The following is a 16,360-nucleotide window of genomic DNA, read 5'->3' on the forward strand; positions in this document are numbered from 1 at the left end:
TCTTTAGTACATTTTTAAAAATTAAAAAAAAAAAATTTTTTTGCATTTTTGGCCACCCCACAGCATATGGAGTTTCCAGGCTAGGGATCAGATCCAACCTACGCAGTGCCAGATTCTCTCTCTCTTTTTTTTTTTTTTTTTTTTTTTTTTTTAGGGCTGCACTCTCAGCATATGGAGATTCCCAGGCTAGGGTTTGCATTGTAGCTATAGCTGCCGGCCAACACCACAGCCACAGCAACGCAGGATTTGAGCCACGCCTGCAACCTACACCATAGCCGGAGGCAACGCTGCATCCTTAACCCACTGAGTGAAGCCAGGGATCGAAGCTGCATCCTCATGAATGCTAGTCAGATTCGGTAACAGCTGAGCCACGACGGGAACTCCAGCACTGGATTCTTTAACCCACTATCCTGGGCTTGGGATTGAACCTGTGTCCTGGTACTTCAGAGACACCGCTGATCCTGTTGCTCCACAGCAGGAATTTCTTTAGTACATTGAGAATGTTGTGTACCCACTACTTCTATCTAGTTCCAAAGTATCTTTTCTTAGGTTGTTATATTTTCTGTTATAGTTGATTTACATTGTTCTGTCAATTTCTGCTGTACAGCAAAGTGACTTAGTCATATATATAAATACATAGTGTAAATATATATATACATACATTTTTTTCCTCACATTATCCTCCATCATGTTCCATCCCAAGTGACTAAATAGAGTTCACAAAATATTTTAATCACCCCCAAAGAAAACCCCACCCCTAATAGTCACTCCCATTCTTCTCTCTCACAATCCCTGGCAATCTCCAGTCTGAATGGGCTGGTCCAGCAGAGAACACACATAGCACATGTGGTCTATCTATGAGATGAAATATTACTCAGCCATAAAAAGGAAAGAAGTTCGGATACATGCCCAACATGGATGAGTCTTGAAGATATTATGCAATTTTATATAAATGCAGTTGTGCAATATGTGTTCTTCTGTGTCTGGATTCTTTTACTTAGCATGATTTCTTTGAGGTTCATCCACCTTTAAGCATGTATTTGTACCTTATTCCTTTTTGGGGCGGAGTGATACTTCATTGAATGAACATACCATTTTTTTGTTAATCCATTCATCTGTTAAGGGACATTTAGATTATTTCCACCTTTTGGACACTGTGAATAATGTTGCTATGAACATTTATATACAAGGATCTGTTTGAGTATCAGTTTTCAATTATTTTGTGTGTATACATAGGAGTGGAATTGCTGGGTCATTATTACATTTTAATTAAAAGGATTAATTCTCTTCTGAATGGATTGGTGACAATTTCCTGTGGCTTTCCTTGGGATTCCCATTCATCAGTTCACACTTTCTCTAGTCTCACCTATTTGAAATGTGCTGAAGAAAACTAGTCATGGACTCTAAGTGTATGTGCTGGTAGGGTTTCTTAATCCTATAATACCTGGGCCCTCAAACACTGCTTTGGCTTTGTAGTTGGGTATTTCAGGTGGCCGGAATGGAAAAAGTACATAAAGGAGGAAGATTGCTCTGCCAGTGTGGCTTGGGCCACGTGCAAGGGCAGGCCAGAGACTGAATGAATTTAACTCAAGCTCCAAAGGCAGCTTCTGGGCTGAGGCCTCTCCCAAGAATCTTCTGTAGCTGGGTTGGCTGCCAAGTGGTGTATGACCCAAGTAAATCTTGGTGCCCTCTCCCCTCCAGCCTCAGGCACTTATATTTGCTGAGGTAGCAGTCATTTACACCATAGTGTGAGTCAGCGCTGGTTTGCTAACTTTCCAAGGAGGGATTCATGCCTCTGCCTTCCCTATTCCCCTCCAATTAAAACACAGACCTATTTGCAGCTTAAGGTTGTGCCAGGTCTCACACATGCAACAGTGAAGGACGTGGACAAAATCTCTGCCCAGAAGAACCTGGAGTTTAATGCGGGAGTCAGAAAAAAGGTGTCTGTGCAAATTAATAAAACAACATACAGTCTCAGAAGGCCTGTGAAGGGAGCAGACAGTGTGGGAATAAGGAAACTAACAGGGATGAGGGGGCTGCTTTGGATGAGAAGGAGCCAGTTATTCTTTCTGTAAAACCTGGATTTTTTTTTTTTTCTCTCTGGGAGTTTTTAAAAGATCTTTTCTTCTTTTTCTCTGATGCTGAAAATTTTATGGGGCTGTATCTTATTTATTAGTGTACATTTTTGTTTATTCATTCTATTTGACACTAGTTAAGCCCTTTCATTTGGAAATTCTTGTCTCCCTTCAGTTCCAGGAAATTCTTTTCATCATTTTCAAAGGTAATTTCCACTCATTCATTTTCTTTTATTTTTAGGGCTGCACCTGCAGCATATGGAGGTTCCCAGGCTAGGGGTCAAATCAGAGATTTAGCCACTGGCCTACACCATAACCACAGCAATGCCAGATCCAAGCTGTGTCTGTGACCTACACCACAGCTCATGGAAACACTGAATCCTTTACCCACTGAGTGAGGCTAGGGATCGAACCTGTGTCCTCACGGATGCTAGTCAGACTCGTTTCCACTGAGCCATTTTCTTTACTGCTTTCAGGAACTCCTATTTGTCACATATTTGACTTCCTACCATGATACTCTGTCTTTCATTTGTTTCATATGATGTTTTCTAGTTCATAGTTCCCATTTGTTTGTATTTTAATCTTTGTTATGCTCTAGAATAATTTCCCAACTTTATGTTCTAATCCTTCTACTTAATTTTTTATTTTTATTTTATTTTATTTTTTTGTCTTTTTGCCATTTCTTGGGCCGCTCCCGCGGCATATGGAGGTTCCCAGGCTAGGGGTCGAATCGCAGCTGTAACTGCCAGCCTACGCCAGAGCCACAGCAACTCGGGATCCGAGCCTTGTCTGCAACCTACACCACAGCTCACGGCAATGCCAGATCGTTAACCCACTGAGCAAGGGCAGGGATCAAACCCGCAACCTCATGGTTCCTAGTTGGATTCATTAACCACTGCGCCACGACGGGAACTCCTCTACTTAATTTTTTAAAATGTATTCTATTAAAAATTTTAGGAGTTCCCATTGTGGTGCAACAGGATTGGCAGTGTCTCTGGAACCCTGGGATGGAGGTTTGGTCCCCAGCCGTGCACAGTGGGTTAAGAATCCAGCACTGCTGAAGCTGTGGTATAGGTCGCAACTGTGGCTTAGATCTGAACCCTGGCCCGGGAACTCCATATGCCAAGGAATGGTCAAAAAAGGAAAAGAAAAAAAATTTTTTTTTAAACTTAAGAACCGTTTCCAGGAGTTCCCGTCATGGTGCAGTGGAAACGAATCTGACTAGGAACCATGAGATTGTGGGTTTGATCCCTGGCCTTGTTCAGTGGGTTAAGGATCTGGCGTTGCTGTGAGCTGTGGTGCAGGTCGCAGATGCGGCTCGGATCCCAGATTGATGTGGCTGTGGTGTAGGCCGGAGGCTATAGCTCCGATTCGACCCCTAGCCTGGGAACCTCCATGTGCTGCGGTTGGGGCTGTAGAAGGAGAAAAGGACGAAAAAATAAATAAATAAAAAAGGAACTTTTCCATTTTTTAAAAATCTTTTTCAGGGCATTCTATTGTTATGGATGAAATAAGATCTTGAATTCCTCTGATTGCATAGACTAGAGATTTAAAAACCTTCTCTTCTCTCCCCTGAACTATTTATTTCCTCTGATGTCAGTTTTTCTCTGTTTATTCTTTCTCTCTCGTTCATACTCCAGGCTCTCTTCAAAAGTCTGAAGTGTCTCTGAAGCATGAAGTGATACAGAAGCTGGCAGAGAGTGTTATTTATATAAGCAGGCCTGGCCAAAAGGAAGGCTTCTCCTTAGCCAGAGGGAGCAGGAAGCTGGTTTTACACCAAGGGCTTGTCAAATGCCTGAAGTAGAGGGCTTCCTGGTGGGGTGCCTACACTACCTGCCTCTTCCCAGAAAGCGAGTCTCTCCCCAGTTTGTTCACTCGCTTAAGGGAAAATGCCTGTGTGCGTGTGGTGGGAATGGAGGTGGGGGGTGCAATAAACAAGTAGCCCCTTGGGATTTTGCATTTTCAGCTCCACTCGCCCCCTCCTCTTTTGCTCTTCCTCAGTCTTCATTTTGTACATCCCTAGGGTCTGCCCTAGGTCAGGTCTGCCCTCTGAATGGCAGAGGCTCCACTTATACCCTCAGCTCCACCCTGATTCAATACTTATATTTTTCACATCAGCTTCCTATCTTCAGGAATTAGGAAAAAAGGGGGGGGGGGAGATGGCCCTTCTCCCATTCTCTTTGCTATTATATTTTGTTCTCTTATTATTATTATTTTCATGGGGTCCAGGGAGAGATATGAACTTAGTCTGCTATTTTGAATTGTAGCTTCCAACTGTAAAAGATTACTTGGAAGTTTCCTGGTGGCTCAGTGGTTTGAGGACTTGAAGCAGTTACTGCTGCGGTGAAGGCTCAATCCCTGGCCCAGGGAACTTCCACATGCCATGGGCATGACCGAAAAAAAAAAAAAAAAAAAAGAGATTATTTCACTGTTTTATAAGAAGTAATTAAAAGAGTAGATAGTATCCAGAATTGTTACCTCTTCATCATTATAAAGTGAACTTTAAAAAAAAAACTCTCTTAATTTTCTGCTCTAAAATCTACTTTGTCTGATATTAATATGGTCACTACATATTTTTTATATTAGTGTTAACAATGTATATTTCCCCATCTTTTTACATTTAAATTATTTGTCTTTATTTTAAAAGCAGATTTCTCTAGCATAATGAAAATAAAAACAAAAATAAATGTGACCTAATTAAACTTCAAAGTTTTGCACAGCAAAGGAAAAGACAGCCCACAGAATAGGAGAAAACATTTGCAGACGAAGTGACTGTCAAGGGAGTAACCTCCAAAATATACAAACAGTACATGCAGCTCCATATCAAAAAACACACAACCCAACCAAAAACATGGGCAGAAGATCTAAATAGATGTTTTTCCAAAGAAGATATACAGATGGCCAAACGCACATGAAAAGGTGCTCAACATCACTAATTGTTAAAGAAATGCACATCAAAACTATGATGAAGTATCACCGCACACCACACAGAATGGCCATCATCAAGAAAATGTACAAACAGTAAATGCTGGAGAGGGTGTGGAGAAAAGCGAACCCTCCTACACTGTTGGTGGGGATGTAAATTGGTACAACCACTATGGAGAAGAATGTGCACATTCCTTAAAAAACTAAAAACAGAACTACCATACAATCCAACAATTCCATACCTGGGCATATATCCAAAGATAATTTGAAAAGATACATGCACTCCAGTGTTCACAGAAGCACTATTTGTAATAGCCGAGCATGGAAGCAACCTAAGTGTCCAGCTACAGAGGAATGGATAAACAAGATGTGGTACATATACACAACGGAATATTACTCAGCCATAAAAAAGCATGAAATAATGCCATTTGTAGCAACATGGATGGACCTAGAGATTTTCATGCTAAGTGAAACAAGTCAGGCAGAGAAAGACAAACAGTGCATAATATCACATACATGGAATCTAAAAAAATGATACAAATGAACTTATTTATTTGCAGAGCAGAAACAGACCTAAAGATGTTGAAGTCAAACTTAGGGTTACCAAAGGAGAAAGGTAGGGGAGAGGGATAAATTAGGAGTTTGGGATAAAAATGTGCACAGTACTATACATAAAATAGATAATCAACAAGGACCTATTATATAGCACAGGGAACTCTACTTAACATTCTGTAATAACCTATATGGGAAAAGAATATGAAAAAAAAATGTGTGTGTGTGTGTGTGTGTGTGTGTTTACTGAATCACTCTGCTGTATACCTGAAACTAATACGACATTGTAAATCAACTATACTATAAAATAAAAATTAAATTAAAAAATAGGGTAAATTTCTATGTAGGCATCGCAGAGGTGAGTCTTGCTTTTTTATCCTATTTGACAATTTCTATTTTTTAATTGAGGTAGACTGTTTACATTTAATGTGATTATTGATATGGTTAAGTTTACATCAAGGGGACACGATTCGTACTTTATGCACCTAATAACAGAGTTTAAAATCCATGAAGCAAAAACTTAATAGAAGCGCAAGGAAAAATAGACAGATCCTCAGGAGTATGTAGTCATACTCCTGTCTCAATAACTGATGGAACAATAGAAAATCAGGAAGGATTTGAAACATTTGAACAGCCCTGGACAGAGAGAAATAGTTAAGGAGGCAGTCTGGAGAAGTCTGGAGGGCTGGGGACCTCAGTTTGTGTGAAGAAGGCTTTTGAGAAGGAGGGGAGCAGAACAGAAGCAGGAAAGGGACACAGGCATAAGTAAGTCTTAAGACTGGAGATGATAAATGGGGAGAGTTGAAAACCTCTTCTTTAAATATGAATGGAAAGGCTTTACTTTCATGAGAATAATTTTGTGCACAGAGGACAGATGTGCGGACGTCTTATTTTATATTTTTTATTTTTTGCTCTTCAGGGCCGCAGCCACAGCATATGGACTTTTCCAGGCTGGGGGTCAAATCAGAGCTGCAGCTGCTGGCCCACACCACAGCCACAGCAATGCAGGATTGGAGCCGCATCTGAGACCTACACCACAGCTCATGGCAATGCCAGATCCCTGACCCACTGAGCGAGGCCAGGGATGGAACCCCCCATCCTCATGGATGCTCGTCAGATTCCTGCTGCACCACAGTGGGAACTCCAAGCACAGATGCTTTAGAATCATGCTTCGGAGCTTCTCCTCAAAGACTCTGATCTAACCCTGATCACATTTGGTGTGGTAGGAGAATATGTCTATCTCTGCTTTCTACTCTTGACTCTCCTGGTGAGAGGAGGTTCAACCTCAACTTGGGCAGAGGGCTGGGTTCTTGGGCACCGCACAAGTGTATCACCCTGCTTTTTCTCCTGCTTTTCAGTTTTAGTCATGTGCCTTGCCCTGATGTAGAGTTTCCAATAGTGGAGTTGCCCATGGTGCCAGGAAGCCTTGTTTTCCCCAAAACATGGGGAAGTTCTGTGCAAATGGATTTTTATTTTTTTAATTTTCTTGTCTTTTGTCTTTTCAGGGTTGCACTTTCGGCATATGGAGGTTCCAGGTTAGGGGTCAAATTGGAGCTATAGCAGCTGGCCTTTGCCACAGCAACGCCAGATCCGAGGCACATCTGCAACCTATACCACAGCTCACGGCAACACCGGATCCTTAACCCACTGAGCAAGGCCAGGGATTGAACCTGCAACCTCATGGTTCCTAGTTGGATTTGTTTCTGCTGCTCCATGACGGGAACTCCCTGTGCTAATGGATTTTTAAAATAAACAAGTCATAGGTAAAATACATAAGAGCAGTTGCATGTCTAAAGGGATTCAATGGTGGCATTCTTTTTTATTTTTTTGTCTTTTATTTATTTATTTTTTTTCAGGGCCATACGCATGGCATATGGAAGTTCCCAGGCTAGGGGTTGAACTGGAGTTGAATTGGAGATCCGAGCTGTGTCTGCAGCCTCCATCACAGTTCATGGCAACGCCAGATCCTTAGCCCACTGAGCTAGGCCAGGGATCAAACCCTTGTCCTCATGGATACTAGTCTGGGTTCGTTACCACTGAGCCACAATAGGAATTCCAATAGTGGCATTCTTTTGTAAAGCCCAAAGCCATGCATTTAATCACAAATCACTTGTTGAGGAAATACAATGTAAACCATCATAGGAATAAAAAGGTGACTAGAACAGGACATAGAGACAAGCAGAGAATGAAGTGTAAAGAACAGAAAGAGAAACAAAATACCTCAATTGTAAGTGTCCATCAGGATAAACGATCACAGAATGAGTACAGCTGTGTAACTACCACCCAGGTTGAGGGCAAAAGTTACCAGCACCCAGCAGCCCTCCAAGGGCCCCTTCCCAATTACCAAAGTACTGATATCCACTTACATTCCACCTCCCAAGAATGTCAGTCACAGCTCCTTCATATCCTTGCCAACATTTAATGTTGTCGATCCAAATTTTAGCCCTTCGCGTGGGCGTATGGTGGTATCTCCTTGTGGTTTTTCAAAATTTTTATTTTATGGTAGTTGATTTACAATGTTGTGTTCACTTACCGTGGTTATCATCAGAGCCAGATTTGATTTTAGCAAAACCATGGCAGGTGACATCCTTAGGCTTGGGCATATGATGGAGCAATTTATATTGCCTACAAAGATGAAGGATGAGTTTGCTAGCAAAAATATGGAGCTGAAACTGATAGTAGTAATGGCCTGAACCTGGCCAGAACACACTCTGGGACTTGAACGCAACCTAAACCCAGATTGGGATTTAAACCCTTGGTTTTAAATGAGAATCACTCACCCAGTGTCTGGACTCACTGAGGGTCAGGTTCTTCATGCCTCCGCGAAGAAGGAATTCAGTGAGAGACAAAGTGATAGGCAAGAAACAGGTTCATTAGGATAGGATGCTCGCGAGACATGGAAGCTCTGCCCGAGGATGCTGTGTGGGCTACAGTTGTATCATCCAAGGGGAGTAGGGGCTGGAAAGGCCCGCCTCTTCCTTTCTGGGAGTAGTAGCTCCTCCTTGGGATCGGGTAAGGTGTGTATTCAAATCAGCTGAAGGGTGATCCTCAAACTCCTGCCCTGGGTCTGAATCTGAGTGCAGGCCTCATCCCACCCCCAGCCAATGACCTGAGGCAATTCTCGCACCTCCACCAGTCAAGCAAGCCTGCCTTGTGCTGATGGCTTTCTTGAGCAGTTGTTAATTTACAGTGATCTCCCAAGGTCCCCTATGTTTACCCCTTTATCTATGATCCTTTATGGGGACCTCTCAATGACCTGTGCCTACTCCATCCCTATCAGAGCTATGGCAAGAAAAGAGGCTGCTCCTCCTGCTAAAAGGGTGTCTGGGAGAGGGCTGGGAATGGGGTCCTGTCCTGGCTCAAGGGCTCCCAAGTGCAGTACAGGGTCTCCCCCTTCCCACAACCTCTTCACTGTCCTGCCCCCACCCCCCCCAACCCTGCCTCCAGACTGTGTTCAGCAAGGTCACAGCAAGCTCCTGCCCAAGGCAGGCACCAGGTTCCCCAGACACCTGTTGAAGCCAGTGGACCAAAACTCTCCAGTGTTTTTCTGACTGTTAAGTCCCTGCCTTCTTGCTATTTATTATGCTGGATAGGAAACCTATGCAAATGCTTTATTTTGGAAAAATGCCTGGGATGATTAAAAAAAAAAAACAAAAAAACCCCAGACCTCCCCAGAGCTGGAGGCAGCTGATGCTCCCTGCAGGAGCCCTGGTGAGATGAAAAGCTCGAGGCTGTCAATCATTTACCCAGCCGGCATTGGCGGGGGCTGGGCAAGCTTTTAAATAGAAAGCTCCTTGAAGTAAGGTGCACTGTTGTGCTGAGCTTTCCTGGGGCTGAGCTGGTAGAGCAAGAGGTGTAAGGAGGCTATAGATGATTTGCCCGCCGGGGGCTAGGCCCCCCCACCCCAGATTTATGGGGTGACCTCCACTGGCCTTTCTCTGGCAGGAAATGGGCTGTTTGCTAATGCCTTGTCCCCTGCCACACACACCTGCAAAAGCCAGTTGTTGGTATTTTAAAATAATTTACTAGAATGTAAGTTCTGTGTTTTCCTTTGGATATTTGCCCAGCAATCGGCTTTGTGCTTTTTGGACCCAAGAAAGGGCTTCAAATATACAGGAGATCAGAATTCAAACTCTCTCGTAGGAGGAGTTAGGTGGCTTTTTTTTTTTTTTTTTTTTTTTAATCTTTGAAGGCTAATTGAATCTGTTTCACTTTGCCCTTCCCCTGGGGCTTCCTCTGCTTGCTCCCCCTGCCCCACAGGGATTGCTAAGCTTCAGAGCATTGCCAGGTCTCACTTCATGTGTCTGAAATTGACATTTCCTGCAGAAGAAATGTGTGATGGGCTTGCCTCTGGTCTGGGCCTAACTTGGTTTAGCAAGGTGCTTCCTCATCCCTCCTGGGGTGGACCAAACAAACCAAAAAGAGTGGTCCTGGCCTGAAACCCACATCTGGGGTACCTGACATCTGGCACTTCTCCAGCCACCGGGATGAGCTCCCCATTCTATTTATCACTGGTGGGAGGGAATACCACCCTTGGGGTGTTAAAAAAAAAAAAAAAAAAACCCACACAGGCCCAAAATGGCTTGCTAAAAACCAATGATAAAAAAACCTAGATTTTTATTCCTACCTCACTGCAGTCTCCATCTTCCTCAGAAATGTGTGGACAAAGAATGTTGCCTGCCACCCAGCCAGCAGCCTGTGCACCACCCCAGTGGTGAGCCCTGAGGGGATTCAGGAGGGAGAAAAACAAGATGCTGGCCCTAGATAATTAAGATAGTTAAGCTGGAGTTCCTATCATGGTGCAGCAGAAACAAATCCAACTAGGAACCATGAGGATTCGGGTTTGATCCCTGGCCTCGCTCAGTGGGTTAAGGATGGGTGTTGCTGTGAGCTGTGGTGTAGGTTGCAGACGTAGCTTGGATCCTGAGTTGCTGTGGCTGTGGTATAGGTTGGCAGCTGTAGCTCTGATTAGACCCCTAGCCTGGGAACCTCCATATGCCATGGGTGTGGTCCTAAAAAGACAAAAAAAAAAAAAAAAAAAAAAAAAAAAGATAGTTAAGTCAAAGGAATAATTTCCACTGGAGCCCAGACTCCTGCATTTTCCCATATATAGAAAAGCACTAAATGATTATCTTGAGCTGTCCGGTGTTTTTTTTGTGTGTGTGAGATTAGCAGTAATCTTTTCTTTTTTTTTCTTCTTTTGTCTTTTTGCCTTTTCTAGAACCACTTCCTGTGGCATATGGAGGTTCCCAGGCTAGGGGTTGAATCTGAGCTGTAGTCACCGGCCGACGCCAGAGCTACAGCAACTTGGGATCCCAGCCGTGTCTGCAACCCACACCACAGCTCACGGCAACGCCGGATCGTTAACCCACTGAGCAAGGCCAGGGATCGAACCTGCAACCTCGTGGTTACTAGTCGGATTCGTTAACCACTGCGCCACGACAGGAACTCCCCAGCAGTAATCTTTGGATGTCCTACTACATGACCTCTTTGGAACAGTTCCTGGGAGCTGAGAGGCCACCCTTGCAGGCTATTGTCCTCAGTACGGGGTCCCTGAACAAAACATAACTTTCAACTTTTAGGTTATGCTTTTTTTTTTTTTTAATTTCAGTTGATAAAAAATGTAATCTTTTTTTTTTTTGGCCCAGGCCAGGGATCGAACCCACACCACAACAGCAACCTAAGCCACTGCAATGACAACACCATATCTTTAACCTGTTGAGCCACAGAAGAACTCTGATGGCAGCTGTAGTCTTTTCTTTTTTTTGCCTTTAGGCCACTCAGGTGTCACAAGGAGGTTCCCAGGCTAGGGGTCAAACTGGAGCTACAGCTGCTGGCCTACACCACAGTCACAGCAACACAGGATCCAAGCCTTGTCTGAGACCTGTCCCACAGCTCATGGCAACACCGGATCCTTAACCCGCTGAGTGAGGCCAGGGATCACACCTGCCTCCTCATGGATACTAGTCCGGTTCTTAACCCGCTGAGCCACAGCAGGAACTCCTTCCAAGGGCTTTAAGTGTTTTCAAGTCACCTGCGCACATTGCTGTACTTTTTTTTTTTTTGTATTTCCCATTGAGACTTTGGAAATCGCAAATATTTTCACATCAAATTACAGTTGTTGCAAATTTCTTAAGATGTCACTTATGCTTATTATTGCTTTGAAACTGCCTTATTTATTAGACCTTCTGCACTGGATAATGCCATTTTCTGCATCAATAAAGGAGTATGACTATTACTATGCCATAGTTTTAAAATATTTTGAAAGCATATTTCAGTATAATGGTTTCCTCTTGAAATTTTACATATTGACCATTTTTTATGTTGAAAAGTATTAATCTGAGGTGAGTACATAATCATACCCCTCTCTCATGGCATATAAAGGAGTCCCTATTCTATTGTCTAGGGAAGAATCCATAGCTAGAAATATCTTCTTCTCACAGGTTATTGCAACCTTATGGACTGGAAATGAGATTTTCTAATCTCAGTGTGTATCTTTCCACATCTGTCAGTTTCTTCCTTCCATGGAGCCGTCTTCTGCATGGTCCCGTCTTTTCCAAGCCCAGTTTCCTCATCTGTGAAACGCAGCCCATCCTAGTGCCTCCATCCTACGTTGCTATGGAGATAGAGGAGGTGATTCAACACTACTGATGGCTCCCTTCTCTCAGCTTCCAGAACCCACCCTCCAGGTTTGGTCCTCCTTGCTCACGGGACGTTCCTCATCTGACTGCTTTGCTGGACCCCTCGTCTTCCCAGCCCCTGAGTGTGAAATGCTCAGCCCTCGGCCTCCGTGACTGCTCACCTGTGTTCATGTCCAATTCGATCCTTTGGAGCTGCACGCCTTCCATCACATCCTGGGCTGAAAGCTCCCACGTGGATCTCTGCTTGAACATCAGAGTCACATATCTAAGGGCCCCGATTGACATCTCCCCACTTGAGGCAGCTCAGACCACATGCATGGACAAAAATTTAATCTATCTCATCCGAATTCTTTCTTTCCAGCATGTACTTTTTTCAGAGAATAGTAGCCCCATTCTTCCAGTTGATTTAGTCCCAAATCTTGGCATCATTCTTTTTATTTTTATTAAAAAAATTTTTTTGGCATCATTCTTTAAGCCTCTCTCTTTCCGCCCCCCCACCCCCCGCCACACCCCACAAGCAAGCTGGCAATAAATGTTATCACCTTCAGGCACATCCAGGGCTCATCCTCCCTTCACTGCTGCTGCCTGGTTCAGGTCCCCATCTCATGCCTGGATTGCCACCATTCATGCTGGTCCCGCTACCTGGCAGTCAGAAAGCAGAGGGTCCAAGGCTGGGAGAAGCAAGGTGGCATGTGGTCAAGCATGAGGCTTTTTAGGTTGTGGATCCTGGCCCCAGCATTGGTTGATTCCTATCAAGAAATGGACTGTTACACAAATTGCATGTGTGCCGTATTTTTCCAATTATTTCCATTTAGGGCAACAGCGACCGATGTGAGAGTAGGATTTGCCGGGGGATTCCAGAGACCTTTGATTTCTAAAGACTAATACCCCTGAAAGCAATTAGGGTGTGTTACCCAAGAAGGAGGACAGGTGCTTTGAGTATAGAAAGGGCGTGGATCCATTTCAGGAAGTGGTTCCCAGAGACTGGGCCTGGGACAAAGGATGCCTCAAGGGAGAAGGGTCTAGGGGCTACGCACACACGGCCATGACCATGAGGATGGATGGGCTGCAACCTGGGAGCAGCATCGGGAGGCCCCGGGCTGTGACGGCATGTACCTGGGGCGACCCCAAGGACTGAAGGCTGGGCCTCCCCCTCCCCCCAAGTCCTGGGCCTCCACTAGGGCTGGGGCCTTGAGCCCTCCAACATGCAGGGGAGGGAGCAGGGAAACGTGGCTGGATTTAGACCTCTCTGGATCAGAGCCAAATTCGATTTGATTTAGGGAAGCAAAGACATACCACATTCCTTATCCCACGAGGGTCATTGTGTCATTTTCATTCATAACAACAGTTTCCTGGAAAACATCAGCGGCTGACTCATGTTTCATTTTTTTTATTCTGAAACCTTGGATTATGTGCTGTCCCTGGAAAGGAGACCGCACGTCGGTCCAACAACCTTGGTTATGACTGCCTAGTCCCAAGATCTGGGCAGAAGCAGGCATCTATCTGGTGGCCGTGGCGGTTGGGATGTGACAAAAAAGGGGGCCCTAGGACCTGAGGTCTTGTCTTGGGAGTGAACGAGAGCAAAAGAGCAAGGAAACTGGTTACTTGAAGAAAGGAGTCAAGGTTTTACGTGGATCTATTTCCTCTTTGGGGGATAGAAACTTGGACCCATGGATCTGACACCACATTTCATCGAGCCCAGCTAGGACCCAGGTAACAGAAGGCCTATAGAGTGATGGTTCTAGAAAGAACTCAATATGGTTATGACACAATTCACTTAATTATTTGGAAATAGTCTGGGAGTGAAAATACTTAGGCTATAGGTCAGGCTTAACGTATCTGCTCCCTGCCTGCCTGTCTGGGTTTGAATCCTGGGTCTTTTACTCACTAGCTCTATGATTCTTCTGGGCAAATAACTTAATCTCTGTGTGCTTTGATTGCCTCTTTTGTAAGATGGGGTTAAAATAGAATTTATCTCACTAGGTTCTCATGTATCTCAATTGGACCAAACGACTAAGGTAAAAGGCCTGACACCTAGTAAATGCCTAATAACCTGTAATTGCTATTTTTTTTCTCTTTAGGGCCGCACCCTTGGCATATGGAAGTTCCCAGACTAGGGGCTGAATTGGAGCGGCAGCTGCCGGCCTACACCGCAGCCACAGCCACGCCAGATCCTTAACCCACTGAGCAGGGCCAGGGATCGAACCTGCATCCTCATGGATGGTCGTTGGGTTCGTTTTGCTGAGCCACGACAGGAACTCCATCATCAGCATCATTAGTAGTCTTGCACCTGAGAAGGAGACAGGGACCTATTTTACCTGAGTCGTGACCGTCTTCAGAGACAGAGTTTGAAAAGAGCTATTTTAGAATGAAATGCTGCCATTTGCAGCAACATGGATGGACCTAGACATTATCACACGGGGTGAAGTCAGACAGAGAAAGGCAAATATTATATGATACCACCTACATGTGGAATCTAAAAAATAATACAAACGAATACTACAAAACAGAAACAGACTCACAGACACAGAAAAAAACAAATTTATGGATACCAAAGGGGAAAGCAGGGGGAGAGATAAATTAGGAATTTGGGATTAACAGATGTGAACTACAATCTACAAAATAGATAAGCAACAAGGATTTATTGTGTAGTGCAAGGAACAATATTCGGTATCTCATAATAACCTATAACGGAAGATATTCTGACAAAAATAATTGAATCCTTCCACTTTACATCTGAAACTAACACGATACTGTAAATCAACTATACTGCAAATTCAAAAAAGTATTTTAGGAGTTCCACAGTAGCCTAGGGGTTAAGGATTTGGCGTTGTCCCTGCCGTGGCTCAGGTTTCATCCCTGGCCTGGGAAGTTTTTCATTCCCTGAGTGCAGCCAAAAAAAGAAAAAACCGTTTCATTTTATTTTTTGGCCACGCCGGTGGCATGTGTAAGTTCCCGGGCCAGGAGTCGAACCTGAGCAGTGACCATGCTGGATACTTAACCTGCTGCAGCACAAAGAAACTCCCCAAAGCTGTTTTATATTTAAATTTGTAATTGGTCTATTAACTAGAGAAACTTCTCTAAAACATTCTAGATTGTGACCATCAAGTAAGGACTGACAGAATACCATTTTTTTTTTTTTTTAAGGATTAGCAGCTTGGCTTTATTTTATTTATTTTTAAATTTTTGTTTGTCTTTGTAGGCCGCACTTTCGGCATATGGAGGTTCCCAGGCTAGGTGTCGAATTGGAGCTACAGCTGCCCGCCTACACCACAGCCACAGCAACGCAGGATCTGAGCCGCGTCTGCAACCTACACCACAGCTCATGGCAACGCTGGATCCTTAGCCCACTGAGCAAGGCCAGGGATCGAACCTGCAACCTCATGGTTCCTAGTTGGATTCGTTTCTGCTGTGCCACAATGGGAATTCCTTATTTTGTTTTAAGAAGATTTTGGTTCTCTTCTTTATAGGTTCAGATGTGTTTTTATAACTTGAAGAGTAGGTTAAAATTTGTTGTTTCGGGGAGTTCCCGTCGTGGCGCAGTGGTTAACGAATCCGACTAGGAACCATGAGGTCGCGGGTTCGATCCCTGCCCTTGCTCAGTGGGTTAACGATCCGGCGTTGCCGTGAGCTGTGGTGTAGGTTGCAGACGCGGCTCGGATCCTGCGTTGCTGTGGCTCTGGTGTAGGCTGGTGGCTACAGCTCCGATTCAACCCCTAGCCTGGGAACCTCCATATGCCGCGGGAGCGGCCCAAGAAATAGCAACAACAACAACAACAACAACAAAAGACAAAAAAAGACAAAAGACAAAAAAAAAAAAAAAAAAAAAATTTGTTGTTTCATTATAAATAAATGATGACTTTTTGATCTAAATCAGACGGCACATCCCAGGCCTCTTAGCGTCTCTGGAGTTAGAAAGAGGCTAAAATGCATGTGGTACCCTCTCTTTCCCAACAGAGGTGACCCCTGTTGCTTGGCGACAAGAGGTCAGCACAAAATAGAAAACAAATAGGTATATGTAGGACTGTTCCTTAAACCCCTACATTTTAACGCTGGAAGGTTTTCCTCTTGCTCCATCTCATCAATGATACAGTTTATTAGATGTAACAGGTGGGGCTTAAAGGAATCAGAAGAGGGTCACTGGCTGTAAGCACATCACCGGTAAGA

The 16,360-nt window shown here is 44.1% G+C and overlaps 1 long non-coding RNA gene across 1 annotated transcript; it reads right to left on the bottom strand.

Moving 5' to 3' along the window:
• Window positions 1-11,986: 11,986 nt before the first annotated feature.
• LOC146397884 (uncharacterized) lies at window positions 11,987-14,484 on the bottom strand. The gene is made up of 4 exons (XR_014825173.1): window positions 14,400-14,484; window positions 12,736-12,835; window positions 12,355-12,433; window positions 11,987-12,168 (listed from the first exon to the last, which is right to left on the bottom strand). It is a non-coding gene; the product is annotated as an uncharacterized LOC146397884 (long non-coding RNA).
• Window positions 14,485-16,360: the final 1,876 nt, after the last annotated feature.

Source organism: Sus scrofa, chromosome 13, assembly GCF_054392235.1.
Source record: "Sus scrofa isolate SSC_HxYL_T2T_F1_AM1 chromosome 13, Sscrofa_HxYL_maternal_Yorkshire_Landrace_v2.0, whole genome shotgun sequence".
NCBI lineage: Eukaryota > Metazoa > Chordata > Mammalia > Artiodactyla > Suidae > Sus > Sus scrofa.